A 10,685-nucleotide genomic window follows, 5' to 3' on the forward strand; every position below is an offset into this window, starting at 1 on the left:
AATATATCTTATCTGTATTGAAGCAAGGTTTGAATATTGAAAGAGGGTAAACTGATATATCACGCTTCAAGCTGTATTTCGATGATTCGCAAAGGGCATTGCACTGGGTAAAAGTACACGTGAAATATGTAAGTAAAACAAGTTAGCGGCTTGGAGGGACGAAAGTTAGCGTGCAGACGTCATCTGAGGGGGTCTAGAGGGACTGTTCTCCTAAGGAAAATAAACAATAAACTACAGAAATTCAATATTTTGAAATACCTTGAATTTTAGGGATTTTGGTACATATTTCTTATAGCCACCACACTCATGTTGTGTCGAGAAGTGAAGTTTGGTTAAAACTAATGATATAAACCAAAATATGATGAAAATATAATAGTTTAGTAACCAAATTATGGAAACTACAACAAAGAATTATGGAAGGGGGCCGCCCAGAGCGCATTATATTAAATACGTAACCTAAGCTAACCTAACTAAAATACCAATTAAATATTTATTTGAAATATAGCTACAATGTAGTCCCATCAAGCCGAAGCTAATTGGGTACTTTCCAGTTATATGGGCCTTTCTAAAAAGTCAAGTTTTTTTTACTGATGTTTAAATAAAATCGAATAGGGTGAATATATCCTAGTTTATAAGCGAATTTGGGCTGTATATTTGCAAATTAGGGGGAGGCGGGGGTAAAGCATTACATATATTAAATACGTAACCTAACCTAACCTAGGTACCTTTTTCTCCCCCATGAACCTCAAAAACCACAGTCTAAATATGGTAAACGCATTGAAAACCCTGCTAAGCTTTGCATTACTGTATAGCAATGACTTGAATTTACCCGTCAAAAAGGGGGTTTTTCGTGACTGGTTTCCCTATAAAGTCCCATAAAATGAAAAAGTACCGCTAATTGTCTGGCATAAACACTGTAAAAACTGGTTAATGGCTCAGGTTCACGATGCAAGTTCCCGAGTGTCGTGGCTATGAGACAAAAGTACCGGAATTTTAAGTAATTCCCGGTAGTAAAGAACCATTAGCCTTCAATATATTAATTATTTATTTATGCTTGATTTTTTTCAGATACTTTATATGGAAAGGGTGGTCGTAGAAACTTCCGAGAGGCGAGATTCCAAGATTCGAAAGGGATAAGAAGGTAATCAACTACTTTCCATTCCATTTTTAGTTGCCCCCACCCCCACCTAAATACCTCTAATCAAAAATTTAGAGGGAACAATTGTGTTTATAAGATTAGAAAGGTAAAATTATTTTGCCTTTGGTGATAAAATAAGCCCCTGGGGTAGCCAAAGTGTCGTTTCAGCAATATCTCAGGAATGGTTAAAGGTATTAAGATGAAAATTTCAGGGCATGTTGAGGGGGATGTTGAACTAACCAAATGACACTATGCATAGTACTACTAAAGAATGGTACTGCTACTGTTGCTACACAGTAATACTACTGCTATCTTCGTATTGGCTACTACTACTAGCTGCAAATACTACTGCTACTTGTGAGTGCAACTACTTGCAACTGCTACTATTAGTTACAAGTGCTGCTTACTAGTTGCGACTACTACTAACTGCAACTACCACTACAACTTGCGACTACTACTAACTGCAACTAACACTACTACTTGCGACTACTACTAACTGCAACTACCACTACTCCTTGCGACTACTACTAACTGCAACTACCACTACTACTTGCGGCTACTACTAACTGCAACTAACACTACTACTTGCGACTACTACTAACTGCAACTACCACTACTACTTGCGACTACTACTAACTGCAACTACCACTACAACTTGCGACAACTACTAACTGCAACTACCACTACAACTTGCGACTACTACTAACTGCAACTACCACTACTACTTGCGACTACTACTAACTGCAACTACCACTACTACTTGCGACTACTACTAACTGCAACTACCACTACTACTTGCGACTACTACTAACTGCAACTACCACTACTACTTGCGACTACTACTAACTGCAACTACCACTACAACTTGCGACTACTACTAACTGCAACTACCACTACAACTTGCGGCTACTACTAACTGCAACTACCACTACTACTTGCGACTACTACTAACTGCAACTACCACTACTACTTGCGACTACTACTAACTGCAACTACCACTAAAACTTGCGACTACTACTAACTGCAACTACCACTACTACTTGCGACTACTACTAACTGCAACTACCACTACAACTTGCGACTACTACTAACTGCAACTACCACTACAACTTGCGACTACTACTAACTGCAACTACCACTACAACTTGCGACTACTACTAACTGCAACTACCACTTCAACTTGCGACTACTACTAACTGCAACTACCACTTCAACTTGCGACTACTACTAACTGCAACTACCACTTCAACTTGCGACTACTACTAACTGCAACTACCACTACTACTTGCGACTACAACTAACTGCAACTACCACTACAACTTGCGACTACTACTAACTGCAACTACCACTACAACTTGCGACTACTACTAACCTGCAACTACCACTACTACTTGCGACTACTACTAACTGCAACTACCACTACTACTTGCGACTACTACTAACTGCAACTACCACTGCTACTTGCGACTTGTGACTTCTGAGTAGGTGCCTTCCACGGAACACAATTGTATGGCCCTGGTGTCCCGCTCAGAAATTTTAGGGATACTTGTGTACATCATTAGGCGCGGAGGCTGCAGAGTTCGAGGCACCGACGTCTTTACTTTCTTTAAGGCCGGTAGCCCTCTTCCCTCTCTAACATACTCATATCCTTAGAACTGACGGTAAGGTATGTTATGTAGGTGTGAAAAATTTTGCTTTAAAAAAAAACAAAAGACACTATGCATAGTACTACTAAAGAATGGTACTGCTACTGTTGCTACACATTGATACTACTGCTATCTTCGTATTGACTACTACTACTAGCTGCAAATACTACTGCTACTTGTGAGTGCAACTACTTGCAACTGCTACTACTAGTTACAAGTACTACTGACTACTTGTGACTACTACTAGCTGCAACTACCGCTACTAATTGCGACTTGTGACTTCTGAGTAGGTGCATATTTTTAACCTTCCACAGAACACAATTGTATGGCCCTGGTGTCCCGCTCAGAAATTTTAGGGAAACATGTGTACATCATTAGGCGCGGAGGCTGCAGATTTCGTGGCACCGACGTCTTTACATTCTTTAAGCCCGGTAGCCCCGTTCCCTCTCTAACATACTCCTGTTCTTAGAACTGACGGTAAGGTATGTTATGTAGGAGTGAAAAATTTTGCTTTAAAAAAAACTGTATTTTCGATTAATATTTCAATGATAAAAACCTACCTGTTTGGAAAAGCCAAATTCTTTCTTCAGAAGTTAGGATGGCAAAATATTAAAGTCACATTGGAAATATTAAAACACATTGGATTGCCATATTCAAATTAATATTGTTGATTTAGTAAAGAGTGATCTGTCCACTATGCCTCTTTTCAGCCTCGTTATTTAAAAGGGAGTGTTGATTGTTGTCGAAATAGATTGGTGTCCAGGAAATAGTCTGGACACAGTTCAGATATATAAGGATTGAAACGATTCCGTTTCTGAAAAATAAAATGGATCTTTTTTGTATATTTTAACTATTCTAGCCCCAGGGAATTTTTTCGCTCTTGGAAACATGATGGACTAGACCAGGGGTTGGCTTAATGTACTGCTACTGAGGTAAATGTGGCTATTTGGCTCCTTTATTGCGGCTCAGGTACAAATTTTCGCAAACAGATGATCAAGATATTGGTTGTTTGTCGACTGTGTTACAAATGGTACGGGGGGAGTCTGTGCTTTTCATCATGTCTGACTGGCTGAAACCAGAAGAAGTACCACCAATATAATTGTTCATACCTTAAAAATAGGGAAGGAAGGAATCTAATGTTGAAGCCTTTGCAGGTCCAAATTCGGATTATAGATATATTTTTTAAGGTTGGACTAACCAAACGAGGCTTACGCTCTGAGGGGAAGGGAGGGGTTGAAAAGGGGATATGAGGTTGAAAATTTTTGCTAAGCCTGGACACAGTTCAGATATATAAGGATTGAACGAAATCCCTTCCTCAAAATTGTAGTTATCTAGATCAACAATCTTCCAAAAGGACAAAAAGTCCCTAAAAATTTTTGCCCTAAAATAAATGCACGGAAAATAAACATACTATTTGATTTTTCCAGGAAACAATATTTTTCAATGCAAAGACATGAAACGAAAGTATTTACCCTTTTAAAAAGACCATGACGTGTAGGAACACCACCGTTGAACCCCCCCCCCCAGTCAAATGTATAAAAATTGGCATAATTATAGTTTATCCTCGCTTTAGCGCTTTTGCTAGCTCGGATACCCTAATATCAACTCCTAATGTGCACTTAATAGCCTGAATCGTATTATGAAATGAATTTTTCATTATTTTGACAAACTGCTAAATTAATTTGAAGGAAAGAATGAATTAAGGAGAATTCAGTGGATATATATACAGATTAGGATATATATTTACATATAGGGGGAGGGGTGGTATAAATCATTTACGACACTAGGGAATGTTCTATTTGGATTCAGGAAGAAGTTCTGATTCTAAAGGTATGTATATTTCTTATTTGTCTTGTTAGTGAGTAAATCAGAAAATATCCCGAAAAGTCTATAAAGTCTTTAAGGGGCCTATATACTTAAGGGTGGCCGGAGTTTACCCCCCCCCCCCCGCGGAAAATAAGACTTTTTAAATTTGAGAATTTTATTTGAGTTTTTTTTTTATTTCCGTAGGGGGAAGGAATTTTGGTACTTGTGTATTATACACCACTCACTCAAGTTTACGCTGTGTAAAACTCGAGAACAAACCGGTTTCTATATTACGTTTTTTTTCAGCTTAGCGCGAGACAAGACAAAAAGAAGTTACAGAATATATGGGAAATATATAATTTGGGCTATAATTATTAGCAAATGAGCGGTGGGGGTAAAGTATTTAGACAGTTTGAAGTCAGAAAACAATTCTTTCTAGGCATGGCCACTAAAAAATTACAAAAGAATAGCAAGGTATCTGGAAATTTTGCTAACTAAAAAAAAAAAAAAAAAAAAAAAAAAAAAAACAGTATAAAGTAAATGCAATGTTTCATTTAAGTGATTTTTACATGTGTTGTGTTTTTTTTTTCAATGACCGTTTGTCCAAGTATTAAGTACTATTATTAGGTTAATGTATTGTTTCATTTAAGTGTTTTATGATGATCGCCGATCTAAGTTTGTTATTTGTGCCTTGGCTATATGTTATTTGGCTATAAAATACACTTCTCTATCTATCTATCTAATATGTAGAATACTTTTACCAAACACATTTTGCATGCAGACCCACTATACTTTACCCCCCGCCCCTAATATGCAAATCTATAGCCTAAATTTATTTATAAAGTAACAAAGAAACTAACGTAAAAACTGGTGTGTTCCCGAATTTTACACAGCTTAAAGTTGAATGAGTGGCTCATAATACACAAGTACCAAAATTCCCCCCCCCCTACGGAAATAAAAAAATAAAACTCAAATAAAATTCTCGAATTTGGAAAACCTTATAAATTGGGATTAAGCAAAGTTCTGAAGCTGAAAATATTTGTGTTGTACTTCATTGAAGCAGATCTATTTTGCAAGGCTTCACTTTTATAACAAACAGATTTTTAAAGGTCAGGACCCTCTAGAGGGAGGAGTGGAGGTAGGTAGCCTACTTCAAAATACCTTCCCGGGACATAATTTGGCCTGTAGACCCATCCCCTAAAGTTTCATTTTCTAGCCCAACCCCTTTCCAAGATAGTCAAAAATAGAATTTTACCCAGAAATGGGTAAATTTTTCGTTGTTCATATTATTGACTAACGAATAAAGTAAACTTATGACTCGATGCCTTTTTTATGCTCTTTCCGAATATAATACAGGTAAGTTTACACTCCCCCCCCCCCTAATGTGCAAATATATATCCTGAATTGGTATATATAGGGATTGTGGTAAAATTCATTTCCAAAAAAAAATGATTATCATAGCCTATTTGGAAAGAGCATAAGAAAAGGCATCGAGTGGTATGTTTACTTTATTCATAAGTCATTAATATGAACAACGAAAATTAACCCAGGAATGTTTAATAAAGCAGTTTTTCAACCACAAAATACAAAGCCATTTACCATTAAAACATAAATCACTTACTTTGTTCCTTTATTCTCGAACCTAACTGTCCAACCACTACAATTCAACTGAAAAACATACGTTATCTGAAAGATGTTCAAAACTTGCAATCGAATGAAATATATCTTATCTGTATTGAAGCAAGGTTTGAATATTGAAAGAAAATAGGGTAAACTGATATATTACGCTTTCAGCTGTATTTCGTTGATTTGCAAAGGGCATTGCACTAGGTAAAACTACACATGAAGCATGCATGTAGAACAAGTGAGCGGCTTGGAGGGACGAAAGTTAGCGTGAAGACGTCATTTGAGAGGGTCTGGAGGGACTATTCTCCTAAGGAAAATAAATAAAAAACTACAGAAACTTAATATTTTGAAATACCTTGAATTTTAGGAATTTTGGTCCGCATGTCTTATAGCCAACCCACTCAAGTTATGTCGAGAAGCAAAGTTTGGTTAATGCTAATGAAATAAAACAAAATATTATGAAAATATAATAGTTTAGTAACAAAATTATGGAAACTGTGACAAAAAGAATTATGGAAGGAGGCCGCCCAGAGCGCATTATATTAAATACGTAATCTAAACTAACCGAGCCAAAATACCAATTAAATATTTAGTTGAAATATAGCTACAATGTAGAGTCCCACCAAGCCAAAGCTAATTGGGTACCTTCCCATTATATGGACCTGTCTAAAAAATCAAGTTTTTTTTATTGCTAATGAAATAAAATAAAATGGGATTATTATATAACAGTTTAAAAACAAATTTGGACTATATATTTTCACATTAGGGGGTAGAGGTGGGGGTAAAGCATAGCATATATTAATTACGTAACCTAACCTAACCTAGGTACCTTTTTCTTCCCCATAAACCCCAAAAAACAACAGTTTAAATACTGTATTAAACTGTTGCATTACTGCATTACTGTATAGCGATGTCTTGAATTAACCCGTCAAAAAGGGGTTTTTCGTGACTTGTTTCCCTGTAAAGTCCCATATAATGGAAAAGTACCGCTAAATGTCTGGTATAAACGTATGGTATAAACATGATATGGGGCCGCCCAGATCACATTATATTAAATACGTAACCTAAACTAACCTAACCAAAATACCGATTAAATATTTAATTGAAGTATAGCTACAATGTAGAGTCCCACCGAGGCGAAGCCAATTGTCTGGTATAAAAACTGTGAAAACCAGTTGTTGGCTCATGTTCACGATACAAGTTCTCGAGTGTTGTGGCTATAAGACAAAAGTACCGGAATTTTAAGTAATTCCCGGTAGTAAAGACCCATTAGCCTTCAATACATTAATTATTTGTTTAGCCTTGATTTTTTTCAGTTACTTTAAATGGAAATGGTGGTCGTAGAAACTTCCGAGAGGCTCTTTCGATCAGAAATAAAAAATTATTGTGTCCGATTTAAAATTCGAAAGGGATAAGAAGGTAATCAGCTACTTTCCCTTCCATTTTTAGTTACCCCCACCCCCACCTAAAGACATCTAATCATTACTTTCGAGGTACCTATTTTGTTTATAATAGTCAAAAGGTCAAATAATTTTGCTTTTGGAGAAAACATGAGCCCCTGGGGTAGTCAAAGTGGTGTATCAGCAATATCTCAGGAACGGTTTAGGGTATTAAGATGAAATTTTCAGGTTATGCTAAGGGGTATGTTGAACTAACCAAATGACACTATGCATAGTACTACTAAAGAATGATACTGCTACTGTTGCTACACATTGATATTACTGCTATCTTCGTATTGGCTACTACTACTAGCTGCAAATACTACTGCTACTTGTGAGTGCAACTACTTGCAACTGCTACTACTAGTTACAAGTACTACTGACTACTTGTGACTACTACTAGCTGCAACTACCGCTACTAATTGCGACTTGTGACTTCTGAGTAGGTGCATATTTTAACCTTCCACAGAACACAATTGTATGGCCTTGGTGTCCCGCTCAGAAATTTTAGGGATACTTGTGTACATCATTAGGCACAGAGGCTGCAGAGTTCGAGGCACCGACGTCTTTACTTTTTTTAAGGCCGGTAGCCCTCTTCCCTCTCTAACATACTCATATCCTTAGAACTGACGGTAAGGTATGTTATGTAGGAGTGAAAAATTTTGCTTTAAAAAAACTGTAATTTCGATTAATATTTCAATGATAAAAACCTACCTGTTTGGCAAAACCAAAATCTTTCTTCAGAAGTTAGGATGGAAAAATATTTAAGTCACATTGGAAATATAAAAACACATCGGATTGTCATATTCAAATTTATATTTTTGATTTAGTAAAGAGTGATCTGTCCACTATGCCTCTTTTTAGCCTCATTATTTAAAAGGGATTGTTGATTGTTGTCGAAATAGATTGGTGTCCGGGAAACTGTCCAGGAAATAGTCTGGACACAGTCCAGATATATAAGGATTTAAACGATTCCGTTTCTGAAAAATAAAATTGATCTTTTTTGTATATTTTAACTATTCTAGCCCCTGGGAATTTTTTGCTCTTGGAAACATGATGGACTAGACCAGTGGTTGGCCTAATGTGCTGCTACTGAGGCACATGTGGCTATTTGGCTCCTTTATTGCGGCTCAGGTACAAATTTTCGCAAACAGATGATCAAGATATTGGTTGTTTGTCGACTGTGTTACAAATGGTACGGGGGGAGTCTGTGCTTTTCATCATGTCTGACTGGCTGAAACCAGAAGAAGTACCACCAAAATAATTGTTCATACCTTAAAAATAGGGAAGGAAGGAATCTAATGTTGAAGCCTTTGCAGGTCCAAATTTGGATTATAGATCTATTTCTGAAGGTTGGACTAACCAAACGAGGCTTACGCTCTGAGGGGAAGGGAGTGTTGAAAAGGGGATATATGGTTGAAAAATTTTGCTAAGCCCTTATTTTTGTTGCAAATCCCCTCCTCAAAATTGTAGTTATCTAGATCAACAATCTTCCAAAAGGACAAAAAGTCCCTAAAAAATTTTGCCCTAAAATAAATGCACGGAAAATAAACATACTATTTGATTTTTCCAGGAAATAATATTTTTCAATGCAAAGACATGAAACGAAAGTATTTACCATTTGAAAAAGACCATGACGTGTAAGAACACCACCGTTGACCCCCCCCCCCCCAGTCAAATGCATAAAAATTGGCAGAATTATAGTTTATCCTCGCTTTAGCGCTTTTTCGCTAGCTCGGATACCCTAATATAACCCCCTAATGTGCACTTATATAACCTGAATCTTATGTATGACATTAATTTATCATTATTTTGACAAACTGTTAAATCAATTTGAAGAAAAGAGTGAATTACGGAGAATTCATCGCATATGTACAAATCAGGGTATATATTTGCATATAGCGGGGAGGGGTGGTATAAATCATTTACGACACTAGGGAATGTTCTATTTGGATTCGGGAGGAAATTCTGATTCTAAAGGTGTGTGTATTTCTTATCCATCTTGTTAGTGAATAAATCGAAAAAAATACACCTTGGTTCCAGCTTTTCGGCTGCATAAAATCATCCCTGCCAGTCTCTACTCTTAAAATTAAATAAAAAAAAACAACTTTTTTCAAATAAAAGTAAGGAGCAACATTAAAACTTGAAACTAATAGAATATATTACGTATATGAAGGGATGCCCCCTCCTCAACACCTCACTCTTTACACTAAAGTTTTTTAGTGCTTTTAAAAAAGCTTTTTATTGTTCTAATTAAACAACCCTTGTGTTTCAGGAGTGTTTCTTAAAGAATTGGGTTCTTAAAGAATTAGTGTCAAGAGCGAGGTGTTGGGAAGGGGGCAAACCCCTTCATTTACGTAATAAGTTCTGTTTGTTTTAAGTTTTTGTGCTGCTCCTTACTTTCAGTTGAACAGACTTTTTTTTAAATTTACTTTCTGATCGTTTTTTAAATAATGCAAGGAAATCTGGCCCCACCTCCACGGAGGAATCCCCTTCGCCACGGAAATATCCTCTAGACAACTCAATGCCGGTAAAAATTTACCCCGGACAATTACCTTTAACAACTCCACTCGTAAAATTGAGACAGAAAAGAGAAAGCAAGACATACAAAAAAAAATTTATATGAATTCTGGAAAATTCCTCCGGTTTATAATTTCAACTGACAAGTTCACACCCAGGAAACTTACCTTCCCATGGAAAATTCCCAAGTCGGAAAACCCCCCAGCGGAAAATTTGTCCCACCCTAACCCAATAATGTATACATACTTCCCAATAACTAATACTATACGTAAGCAATGGGCAAATTTTATAACTTAAAGACCCTTCCCCTGAGGCTCTGGGGGGATCATATTATATCCAAGGACATAGTTATTGGTCCATTCAACTATAATGAACAAAATGGCTCTCTCTAAATTTTGATCATACAATTTTGCGGAAAAAGGGGTGAGGGAGGGGGCCTAGTTGCCCTCCAATCTTTTTGATAAATTAAAAAAGGCACTAAAATTTTTAACTTCCGTTTGAATAAGCCCC

General features: G+C 36.7%; 1 protein-coding gene across 1 annotated transcript in view; it reads right to left on the bottom strand.

The window, feature by feature from the left end:
- Nucleotides 1-6,272, bottom strand: part of LOC148949827 (interferon-induced very large GTPase 1-like) — a 53,479-nt gene extending 47,207 nt beyond the window's left edge. The window contains exon 1 of the mRNA XM_089093788.1: nt 6,212-6,272. The gene's annotated coding sequence lies outside the window, so the exon portion shown is untranslated. The remainder of the gene's footprint in view (nt 1-6,211) is intronic.
- Nucleotides 6,273-10,685: the final 4,413 nt, after the last annotated feature.

This window comes from Artemia sp. Qi Xiang Cuo, chromosome 8, assembly GCF_049724085.1.
Source record: "Artemia sp. Qi Xiang Cuo chromosome 8, ASM4972408v1, whole genome shotgun sequence".
Classification (NCBI taxonomy): domain Eukaryota; kingdom Metazoa; phylum Arthropoda; class Branchiopoda; order Anostraca; family Artemiidae; genus Artemia; species Artemia sp. Qi Xiang Cuo.